Source organism: Benincasa hispida, chromosome 8 (genome assembly GCF_027475165.1).
Source record: "Benincasa hispida cultivar pf3 chromosome 8, pf3_genome.v1.1, whole genome shotgun sequence".
In the NCBI taxonomy this organism is placed as follows: Eukaryota; Viridiplantae; Streptophyta; class Magnoliopsida; order Cucurbitales; family Cucurbitaceae; genus Benincasa; species Benincasa hispida.
Genome location: NC_143485.1, coordinates 50,545,122 through 50,555,943, shown reverse-complemented (window position 1 = coordinate 50,555,943; position 10,822 = coordinate 50,545,122).

Below are 10,822 nucleotides of genomic sequence, written 5' to 3'. Positions count from 1 at the left end.
TGAGATCAAGCTCTCAAAGTCAATAGGACAAGCTTATACTAGTTGATCTATGTTTATGTTGCTTAAAACTTTCAATTTGGTTAACGTTTAAAACAAGGATGTAGATAGGTTGGGTTAGATTGATTGAGGATGTTTTTGGATCAATCCAAAAATTTGGGCTGGTTAGATCGGTAACCCAAAGAACCAAGGTAAAATCTCCAACCCAACCCTTAAAATTTGGGCTGGGTTGGGTTGTCGAGTTATAAGTTATTTCTTTTTAATTAAAAATATGCAGATTTATCTACAATACATTACTAATAACTAAAATATCATAAAATTCAATTGCTAAATACCAAATATCTATGATATTTATTGCAAACTTTAAACAAAGACAAATATCATAACAACGTTAAAAGAAAACATATTAAAAATTCACACCTTAATCAACACAAAGTAATCAAACTCTAAACAAAAATTAATATAGAAAGAACTTAACCCAACCCAATCCAAGAACAAAACTAACTCAACCCAACTCTTACATATTGGGTTGCATAGTCAGGGGTGTTCAGGTTATTTGAAGTTCCCTAGTTTAAAATTGTAAATTAGTATTATAAATTATCAATTAACCTAAAAGCTTAAGTTAGTGGGTGAATGTAAGTTTAATTGTATATCATCTAACACTCCCCTTCACTGATGAGCTTGAAATATGAGGAAAGTCCAACAAATAGAAATCAATATTAATTGGGGAGTAAACAACAATGCATGTGATTGAACACACGACCTCCTCCTTAGACCACCTGCTTTGATGTTGTACTAAATTACAAATGAGAAAGGAAAATGACAACCTTTTATTGACCTTCAAAAAATATATATAAACATCACCAATAAGAAAATAACCGATTAGCAAAATTAACAAATTTTGTTACAACTAATAAAACCTAAAGGAGAAGACAACAAATCAGCAGCAAAACAAGTACCACAATGAGCAACTCGATTTCTAGTACGAGGAGATGTTTATCCTACTGTCCGATCAAAGACCCAATCTCATCCATCACATTCTTTTTAGAAAAAACTATAATAATAATTATATGTATAAAGAAAGGAATCAAAAAGAAAAAAAATCCCCAAGCTCAAAATAAAATGATCGATCATCAACTCGAAGAACAAACTTCAATCTAAAGCAACGAGGCCTAAAAGAAAGTTAAAAAATAAATTAGGAACAAAGGTAACAAAATGGCATGAAATGCATTCACAACAATAAACTTAATCACACTGCATATTTATGTTCATAAATATTGATTTTTTTCCCCTTTTGAAACGATCTAATTGAGAATTGATAAAGTAATAAAGGTAAAACTGAAAATTTTAAAAATTATAAATAAAATTATAGTTTACCTAAGAGATTAATGACTGAAAATTTTCACAAATAGAAAAAATGTCAAACTATTTACAGAAATAACAAAAAAGAAAAAAAAAACACTGATTATCACATAGTATCAACGATAGACTTTTATCAGTTTCTATTACGGATAGACTTTTATCAGTCCCTATCCGCCTCTATAAAAAAAAAATTAAATTTTGCTATTTTGTATAAATAGTTTTCCTTATCTTTCTATTTTTGAAAATCTCCTCTATTTTTTTATATAACTTTTGATGTGTTAGCGACTTGCCCCCAAATATTTACTTATTTTTCATATTGGTATTTTAATTATCAAATTTTGAATTTTGATCCTTAACGTTTTGTATATCTTCCTTTCTTGCTCACTTCACAGAATTTTAAACAAATTTAGTGGTTTCAAGCTATTATTTAACTACAACACGTCGTGGATATTAGCCTGCTTAATGGACCTATAATATAGTGGCCTAGGCACGAGGAGAGCCCAAACTTCGAGCAACCTAGACTTAGATGTTTAGGCATGAGAAACTCAAGAGAACCCACAGAAGAGCCTAAGTAAACTTGGAGAAAGTTTAGTGAGACCCGTGAGGTAAGCTTAAAATAGCTCAATGGAGCCTAAGAGAGAGTGAACCTAAGAGAAAGTTCAGTGGGACCCGTGAAATAAGCATAGTGTATAGCTTAGATGAGCACCAAAGCTTAGAAGAAAGCTTAAGAGAGTATGAGTTAAGCTTAAAAGACCTAACAAAGCTCAGATGAGCCTAAGCCTATAAGAGAGCTTAGGAGAGCATGGATTGAGTCTAGAGGAACCTAAGAGACCTCAAAGGAGCCTAAGCCTAGAAGAAAACTTAGGAAAGTATGAGTAGAGCTCAAAAGACCTAAGCCTAGAAAAAGGCTTAGTAGAGTCGAACTCGAGCTTAGAGAAGACTATGAGGGCCCAAGCCTAGAGAAGCATAGGTTAGGCACAAGGAACTAAGGAGGGTTTGAGTACTAGAGGAGCCTAGTGGACTCATGGGGAGCTTAGAGGACCACCCATGGAGAGATCCTAGTGACCTTGATCTAAATAAGTAGGAGGTTAAGCTAAAAAAGAAGTTCGAGCTAATAGAGAAGTTTGAGCTAAGAGTTATACATAACTGAACTATTTTAAGCAATCATTATAGTAAAGAATCATAAGTTTAGTGGCTCATCAATCAATTGTTAATCGGACATCAAAAGCCCATCCAAGGTCGACCACATTGATGGCCGAGATGTGTAACAACTTGAGCAATGATGGTTCGGATGGATAACAGCTAAAGGGAAAAATGGCTTGGAAGAAAAAAGATCGTGTGAGCTTCAGCTATTAAGGGATCGACCTATATAATCTTTGAGTTGTGATCAAAGAAAGATATGCTAAAAAACTCCAACTTATTTACTATCACTTGAACTTTCAAACTTGATTCTAACTTGAACGTCAGAGTGGATTTGACTCAACACCGCACCGATGTTTAGATTTGTTCATTTTGCAGGATATTAGGCTACTCTTTCTCGAGAAATACAAATTCACCGTTGGTGCAATTTTCAGCATCAACCCAACATATAAGAACCTAAATACATCATTAATTTTTCAAGTCAATTGAAAAGAGTAATTATTTCAAGAGATTCGATATATATTTACCCACCGATCCTCGCATCGGCTCTGCTAGTTGGCTTTGCTATCAAGGCATAACATTCTATGGACTTTTTCACCATGTCCAGAAATGGTATGCCAACACGTTTTCTCCTTAACCAACCTGATTCAAAGGGTTCTCACAAAAGCCAAATGTATGAGGAAGTCCAATTCATTTGTTTATTTTTGTTAAGAAAAAAGACTTCTTTGTACACAGATACATATAGTATACCATTTCATTACTTTATTTCCTGTATGAGGCAAAAAGAAAAGTAATAAACCTGCAAATATTGGAAAAACTACAACTGTTGTTAACCAAGGAAAATAATTCGTAATAAAAACAAGATACACTTGGACTAAAAAAACCCATGTTCGAAAATGAAATAAAAAATAAATATATATATGAAATAAGGACTTAGCCCGTGGGTCAGCAGCGATATGGTTTTCTTACCGTTAACTCCCCCTCTGACCATGGGTAGCTGGCTTGATGATTGATCTCGGTGAGTTCCACATGTCTATCTTCTAAGGCCTTTTGCCCTAGATCTAGAGCTAGAGTTGAAAGGGCTCTCAGTAAGGTTCTATATATCTATCTATATTGAATTATATTGAATTGCAGATACAGAAATGATAGAATCATTTTGGATCGGACCAAATACGGTTCTCCGATAGAGAGAGATGAAAGAAGATACACAAGAAATCCAATAGGAGGAAACACTTTTCAATAGATGACCTACTGCTACTTCGCATACGAGATCAAATAGAATAAGAAAAAGGTCTTGAACGACCGATCCGGCAGAACAACTCAAAAGATAAAGAAGTATCGTTAATTTCTTCATACTCGTTCCAAGTTCGAAGTACCATTTGTACAAATAAGAACCCCCTTCGTTACATGATTTCTTCTTCATATAGATAGATATAGGATCTATGGAGCAATTACTTAGAAGTACATTTTGTGCAACAACCCTTCCTATCTGATAGAGAAAGAGATTGCTTTCAGCTTCAGGAGTTTCCTGCTTCTAAACCTACTATTTCACCTTCTGTTTCCCTTTTGACTGTTGGATCTTTCAATGCACCGTTATATCCTTTTCTTACTTTAGGGCTTGCTTTCCTGCCTTCGGCCTTCAGACGGCATTAACACTTCACAATTCGTTATGTTTCTCATTCATTCGACTCTTTCACAAGCGTATTTGAGCGGAAATTTGATTTCTTATCACAAGGCTTGTGGTATGTCTGTTGCATTTCATTTCATCTTGTATTCATGAATTCTTATTTAATGAAATCAATATTATTCTTTCCCATTATCAGTTAAATTCTTTAAGGGATTCAGTTTTGTGGATACCCTAGAAAAGATGTAATAACTTGAGATATTGTGTGACATTGCACTAACTCTATATTATTTCCTTTGTTGAAAGTATAATGAATCAGCGAATTTCCTTAGAAAAGTCGAGTGGAGAAGAACGATACTATAGTTTGTCCTAATGGAGAACTTTCCTTCCATTCCAGCTCTAAATGCTACTTGAAATGTTCGATAAGCATATGAGCGATGGACATGGACAAACGAGTAGGCCCGTACATCCAAAATAGTAGCTCTAAGAAGACATGATCCCAAGCGGATACTTGACATGTACCCCCTCTTTCGGATCCATCACAAGGGAAACGAAAACCAAGATTTGCTTTATCTGGTATCAAACGCGAGCAGTAAGCTTTGCAGTTAGAACCCAGTAGGTAGCTAGAATGGGGCAAGCTTTCTTCAACCAACAAGCAAGAAAGATGAGAAAAGAAACTAATTGACTGATTGAATGGTACTACTTGCAGCGTATCCAATATCAATATTTTGGATCGTTTTGGTGGCATGGCCGAGCGGTAAGGCGGGGGACTGCAAATCCCTTTTTCATTTACACATAACTCTCTTCAAATAGTGATAATATTATATGATTATTTGATAATATTTTCTTAGTTTCATATATTTTATCTTTATTTTATCTTTTGTCATAAACAATCATATAATAAGATGGATTAAGGATTAGTAATCCTTTTTAGAAATCGAATGGATTCGGTCTTATACCCTTCAATTCAAATTAGAAAAAGCAATGTCTCCTTGCATAATATGGATTCCAAACATTCATGATCTGGAAATGACTTTCACGTTCGGTTCAGAGTGCACTTTTTTCGTTGAGAATTCCTCGTTCCCTTTCGTGTGAATTCCCCAGCGGCGAATTCGAAACTTGTGGGGCCCTATCTATTCCATCTCTCAAGCCCCGAAGAAAACCCCCCTCCCTCGTGTCCCTCCCGTGTGGCGACATGGGGGCGAAAAAAGGAAAGAGAGGGATGGGGTTTCCTCGCTTTTGGCATAGCGGGCCCCCAGCGGGAGGCCCGCACGATGGGGTATTAGCTCAGTGGTAGAGCGCGCCCCTGATAATTGCGTCGTTGTGCTTGGGCTGTGAGTATTTAGTGGAATGCTCTCAATACTTTAGGGTTATTACTTATTGAATGAAAATCATCGTGTGATTTGGAAAAAGAGTTTTTTGTGTAACTGGCACTACAAGAATTCTAGGCTTTAATGTCGGTTTTAAACCAACATTAAAGATGGTGTTTTTAAAGCCCTTTAATGTTGGTTGTCTTTAATGTCAGTTTTAAACCGACATTGAAGAGGGTGTACAATGTCGGTTTTAAACCGACATTAAAGACAACCGACAAAAGGACTTTAATAACAATGTCTTTAATGTCGGTTGCAACTATATAATTCATCATTATAAGAAATGGATCTTCTCAGCATCAAAGCGAGACTCCATCAAAATCTGCCACTCGTTTAGCGACGCCTTCTTTTCTATGAACACCCCACCACTGAATGATGAACTTTGCCAGTCTTCGCCTCCGACCCGACCTGGAGAGAACACAGGGTAAGGGCTTGGCCCGCCTGAATATAATTCATATCTCTTTCGTCTGGTCGAGAAGGGGGAAAGCCCGGGGAACAGGACAGTGACTCTTCTATTACATTACGGAGGAGACATCGTAAATTGGTCCGCGGGCATCGCAATAAGTCTTCTGTCCTACTACAGGTGCTGCGACAACCTTTACCAAGTCCGAACGATTGTCGACCACCAGATCTGTTGGTCTGCAATATTCACCCTAGCCCATAAGCACAAATCCTCGGCGCAGAATATAATCCCAAAGTACTCCAAAGACCCAAATATAGTAAATCAAGAAGGTGTCAGACTGAAGCGGAGTTCCCCAACAACATAGAGCTTGGGAAGCTCGGACTCGGTCAAGAGGTTTTGATTCCCGGCCTTTATTTGGCCGGCCTTCACAAACAAACCACCTTCTGCCCGACCGTTTCTTCGAGGCAGCTTGCTCTTGCTCAGGTGCCTTGAGTGCTGCGGATGGTGCTCGTGATGCTGGCGATTCCTGTGTAGCCGGTGGAGCTGAAGTTGTAAACTCTGATGCTACCGTTTCGACTTACGACTCTTGAACGTAGATGTGAGCGAGCCGGTTGAGTTTGGCGGGCCCTCATACTTCTAGTCACCATCCGTTGAGCCGAATCATCATTCTCTACCAAACACATCTCCAAGACCAATAAATCATATTTATTGTCTTTAGACATCCTTTTCTTTTGGAGAGTAATGGGATTAGTATCAGAACCTAAATATGCTCCAAGTTAAACTCCAGGAAGAGAAAGCAAGTGTTGCTGACTCTGTTGAAGTTCATCGACGAGAAGTGTTCTCTAAAATGGAACTAAGGAATAGACCAAGAGTTTGACGGATGTCGGAGAGTCTCAACCGATAGTCCAAAGTAATGAGAAAGGAAAGCAAGTTTAGCATATTTCCATACTTGGGGTTGTCAGGCAGAGGGAGTCCTTCTTTTCAGTACTCTATATAAATAGAAGAAAAAGAATTTCCATCTCGCCCATTTGTGAGCGCTAAAGGACGAACCCTTCCCTAGTCAACTTCATCTTCTTTAGTGTGCCATCTCAACGTAGTAAACTAGCTAACTACCTTTCCTCTGGGAACGTATTTGCTAGTTATATCATCTGCAATCGCCTGAATTTCAAGACATTCTTCGAACCAATCATACACTTTATTGAGATAGGTAAACCAAGGGGGTAGGAGAACTAAGAATAAGAAAAGGGTTTCAGAGCTCTAGTCTTAGAAGTCTTACAGCTAATGTCCTAAGCCACTAAGGCCTAGTAGTGCCCTATTTATTTGTCTAATGCCCCCCATTCATCGTATTCGTAGCGTCCGATTCCATTCCTGACTAGCGGACAGAAAGACTCCAGCTCTATGATTAACAGTTCCGTTTAAGGAATGGATTAAGGCTGTGAACTTTCCTCGTTAGAACAGCCAGAAGGGCAGAGCTCTATGTTTTATTGAAAAGTTGTCCAAAAAGAGCGCATTCGCTTCCATCTATAAGAGAGCTTGAACACGCCTTCTTACTAGCCCATAGAGAGTGATTCCAGGAAAGGGCGGAGCTGCTCTAACCTTAGCATCAGCAGGAGATAGAGAAGGGCGCTTGATAGGGAATAAGACCAGGGCTATTCTATTCTTTCTTTATCCACGGAAACAGAGGTAGCCTTGCAGGAAATCACTGATTCTCAAGTGTTTGGGTAAGAGACTGGGTTACAACCTCATTGTGAGACGTCTAAGCCAACATCTCGGAGAGCTATTCTGTTGATGGGAAGAGACGAGACAAAGCCTTCTTCTAAACGAAATGAAATAGGATTCTGCTTTCACTGTTCTCAAGGTATCTCTTGACTCGAAGATTAGGGCTTCTTCCTAGCTAGAGGCATCCGAAACAGGAGAATCAACCCTCACATAAAGAGACGACTAAACTATACGCAGCAGGTTGGTCTAAAAGGGAAAGAAAAAAGCACAAAATCGCGGAAAGTGCCCGCCCCCTTCTTCATTCATCCATTTAGGCCCGACTAGGAACACGTGGATCCAGGGAACCTGGCTCGGGAACAGTTTCTTAACAGTAGGGGCTAATCCTTACTTAATAGTAGGGGAAGAGAGTCCAATCTCTGAAATAGAGCTTAGTCTCTCCAAAGTAGTATACTAGTAGAAAGCGTAGGTTATGACTTTATCCAATAGAGTCAGAACACCTTTTGAGATAAAAGAAAATGGTGCTCGATGAAATGATCCTGATTTCACACTATGTTGTGGGCTGGGGAGAGAGCAGCTCTGCAAAGTTGGGCGTTCAGTGTTCTTATAAGGGAACCATACTAGAAAGAGAATAGAAAGGCTATAACATCGCACTGGGAAATTTCCAAACGAACAATTTCAACGAAATTTTTCAATTTCTTATTTTACTATGTTCAACTCTATGTATTCCTCTATCCGTAGAGTACATTGAATATACAGAAATGGCTATAACAGAGCTTCTGTTATTCGTATTAACAGCTACTCTAGGAGGAATATTTTTATGCTGTCCTTTATGGATGCTTGCTTTCTCTTGATATAACCAGATCAAGATGGCCGAGGAAGACAGAGAGAAAACGGCGTTTATCACCATATCAGATAGAAGGTACGTTCTGTTACAAGGTGATGTCGTTCCCCATGAGAAAGGCCTGCCTTTCAGTACGTGAAAGATGTCCTGCTCTTTTCACTGTCTTACTTTGGCCCCTTTCTCGATAAATCCAAATCGGCATTCAAGCCAAGCCCAGCCCACGAGGAAGCCCGTCATAGAGCAGTCAACTACTTCTAGTCGATATAATGAAGGGGGGTTACCTGCAGGTTTCCCAAGCCCCTGAGCTCATCAATGAAAGGCGTTTGGTTGATCTCTCTGGTTGAGGCAACATTCATTTAAAAAAGGAAACTCTGAGAATTGATAGATAGCAAGAAGTTATGCCGTCACACTATCTGGTTCAGGAAGTTCTATAGCTTGATTTGATTGGCTAATCCGAACAAAAAAAAGAACCCTAATATAATAAAGGAAAAGGCATTTAGGGCATCAATCCCGAGGGGAAGAAAAAAGGCACGACGAGTGATGGTGATGTAGGCGGGGGGTTTCGAGGAATACAAATAACTTCTGGGTTTTTTCAGCTGTGGCGAGCATCTGGAATAACTAGTGAATTACAACTCTAGTGTACCGCAATTGGTGCATTAGTCTTTGCAGCCTTAATGCTTTTTGCCGATTGGTTTCATTATCACAAGGCTGTTCCAAAATTGGCTTGGTTCCAAGATGTGGAATCCATGTTTCGTTGTTCGAGCTTTAGAGGAAATAGCAAATCCTAGATCACCCTTTTGAACGAAACTCTGGGAATTGATAGATAGCAAGAAGTTACGCCGTCACACTATCTGGTTCAGGAAGTTCTATAGCTTGATTTGATTGGCTAATCTGAACAAAAAAAAAGAACCCTAATATAATAAAGGAAAAGGCATTTAGGACATCAATCCCGAGGGGAAGAAAAGAGGCACGACGAGTGATATCTCACTTATTAAAGCAAAAGCCATAACCCTAGATGCAAAGATCCACAGGCACTTCTAAGGCTTGGTGAGCACTTAGCTTTGAACTTTGAAATAGTTACCTTCTCTATTTGATTTAGAGAAAGTATGCTCTTGGCTTGCCACCTGAAGAAGGGAATTCTATTGAATACATTCCTCCGAGACTGATTTGTTTTTCGGTAAGGCAGCCCTATGATCTCAATAGATTGGACTCTCTTCCCCTACTATTAAGTAAAGATTAGCCTCTACTATTAAGAAACTGTTCCCGAGCCAGGTTCCCTGGATCCACGTGTTCCTAATCAGGCCTAAATGGATGAATGAAGAAGGAGGCGGGCAGCACTATAAAGAAAGAAGCCCGGCCACACGCACCTCTTTTTAATCGACTAAAGTCGGATCCACTACATGGCTAGAGTCAGAGAAAGATTGAGAAAGAAACCCCAACCTACCTTGTTTGGCACATGTGACTCGGGAAGAAAAGGCAGCGAGCGGTTCTTCGCTTAGTAGAGCTACCGACCGCCGGACGACGATCGCTTCTTGTTCTCGCCCAGCCGCTTCTTTTGATTTGATTATTATTTCCTAGACTCAAGAAGAAGCTCCTGAATCAGCGCGGGAAAAAGGTTTTATAAGATTCAAAAGGTCCGTTGAGCGTCTCATGGCTATGTTGTTGCGCTCGTTTAGGTTTTTATAAATAGTTGTCTGAATAGCTTCTTTCAAAAGGGCTTCAGCTTCATTGGTGAATGTCTTCGTGGAAGTGCCGTAAGGTGTTGGGTTAAGTCCCGCAACGAGCGCAACCCTCGTGTTTAGTTACCAACCGTTGAGGTTGGAACCCTGAGCAGACTGCCGGTGATAAGCCGGAGGAAGGTGAGGATGACGTCAAGTCATCATGCCTCTTAGAGCCACTTTGAGGTTCTCTATGAAATGAGGCATGGAACGAAGCCACTACGAATAAGTTCCGGGAGTTACGAAGGAAACCTCGAGCTCATATTGGTCATGGGTTGAGAACGGAAATTGAATTCTCTGAGACCTAATTTACCGTTGTTCCTCAGTAGCTCAGTGGTAGAGTTAGTGCAATGTCACACAATATCTCAAGTTATTACATCTTTTCTAGGGTATCCACAAGACTGAATCCCTTAAAGAATTTAACTGATAATGGGAAAGAATAATATTGATTTCATTAAATAAGAATTCATGAATACAAGATGAAATGAAATGCAACAGAAATTACAAGAGAACAAAGGGATAGAGAGAGTTCACATCGTAGTAGTCAAGGTTTGAACCATAAGGGATGTATGTATTTGTATGACCACCGTAGTAATCACTCCTGATAAATTCATCCTCATTCCTATTTGGGATGTGGATAGGCTAATT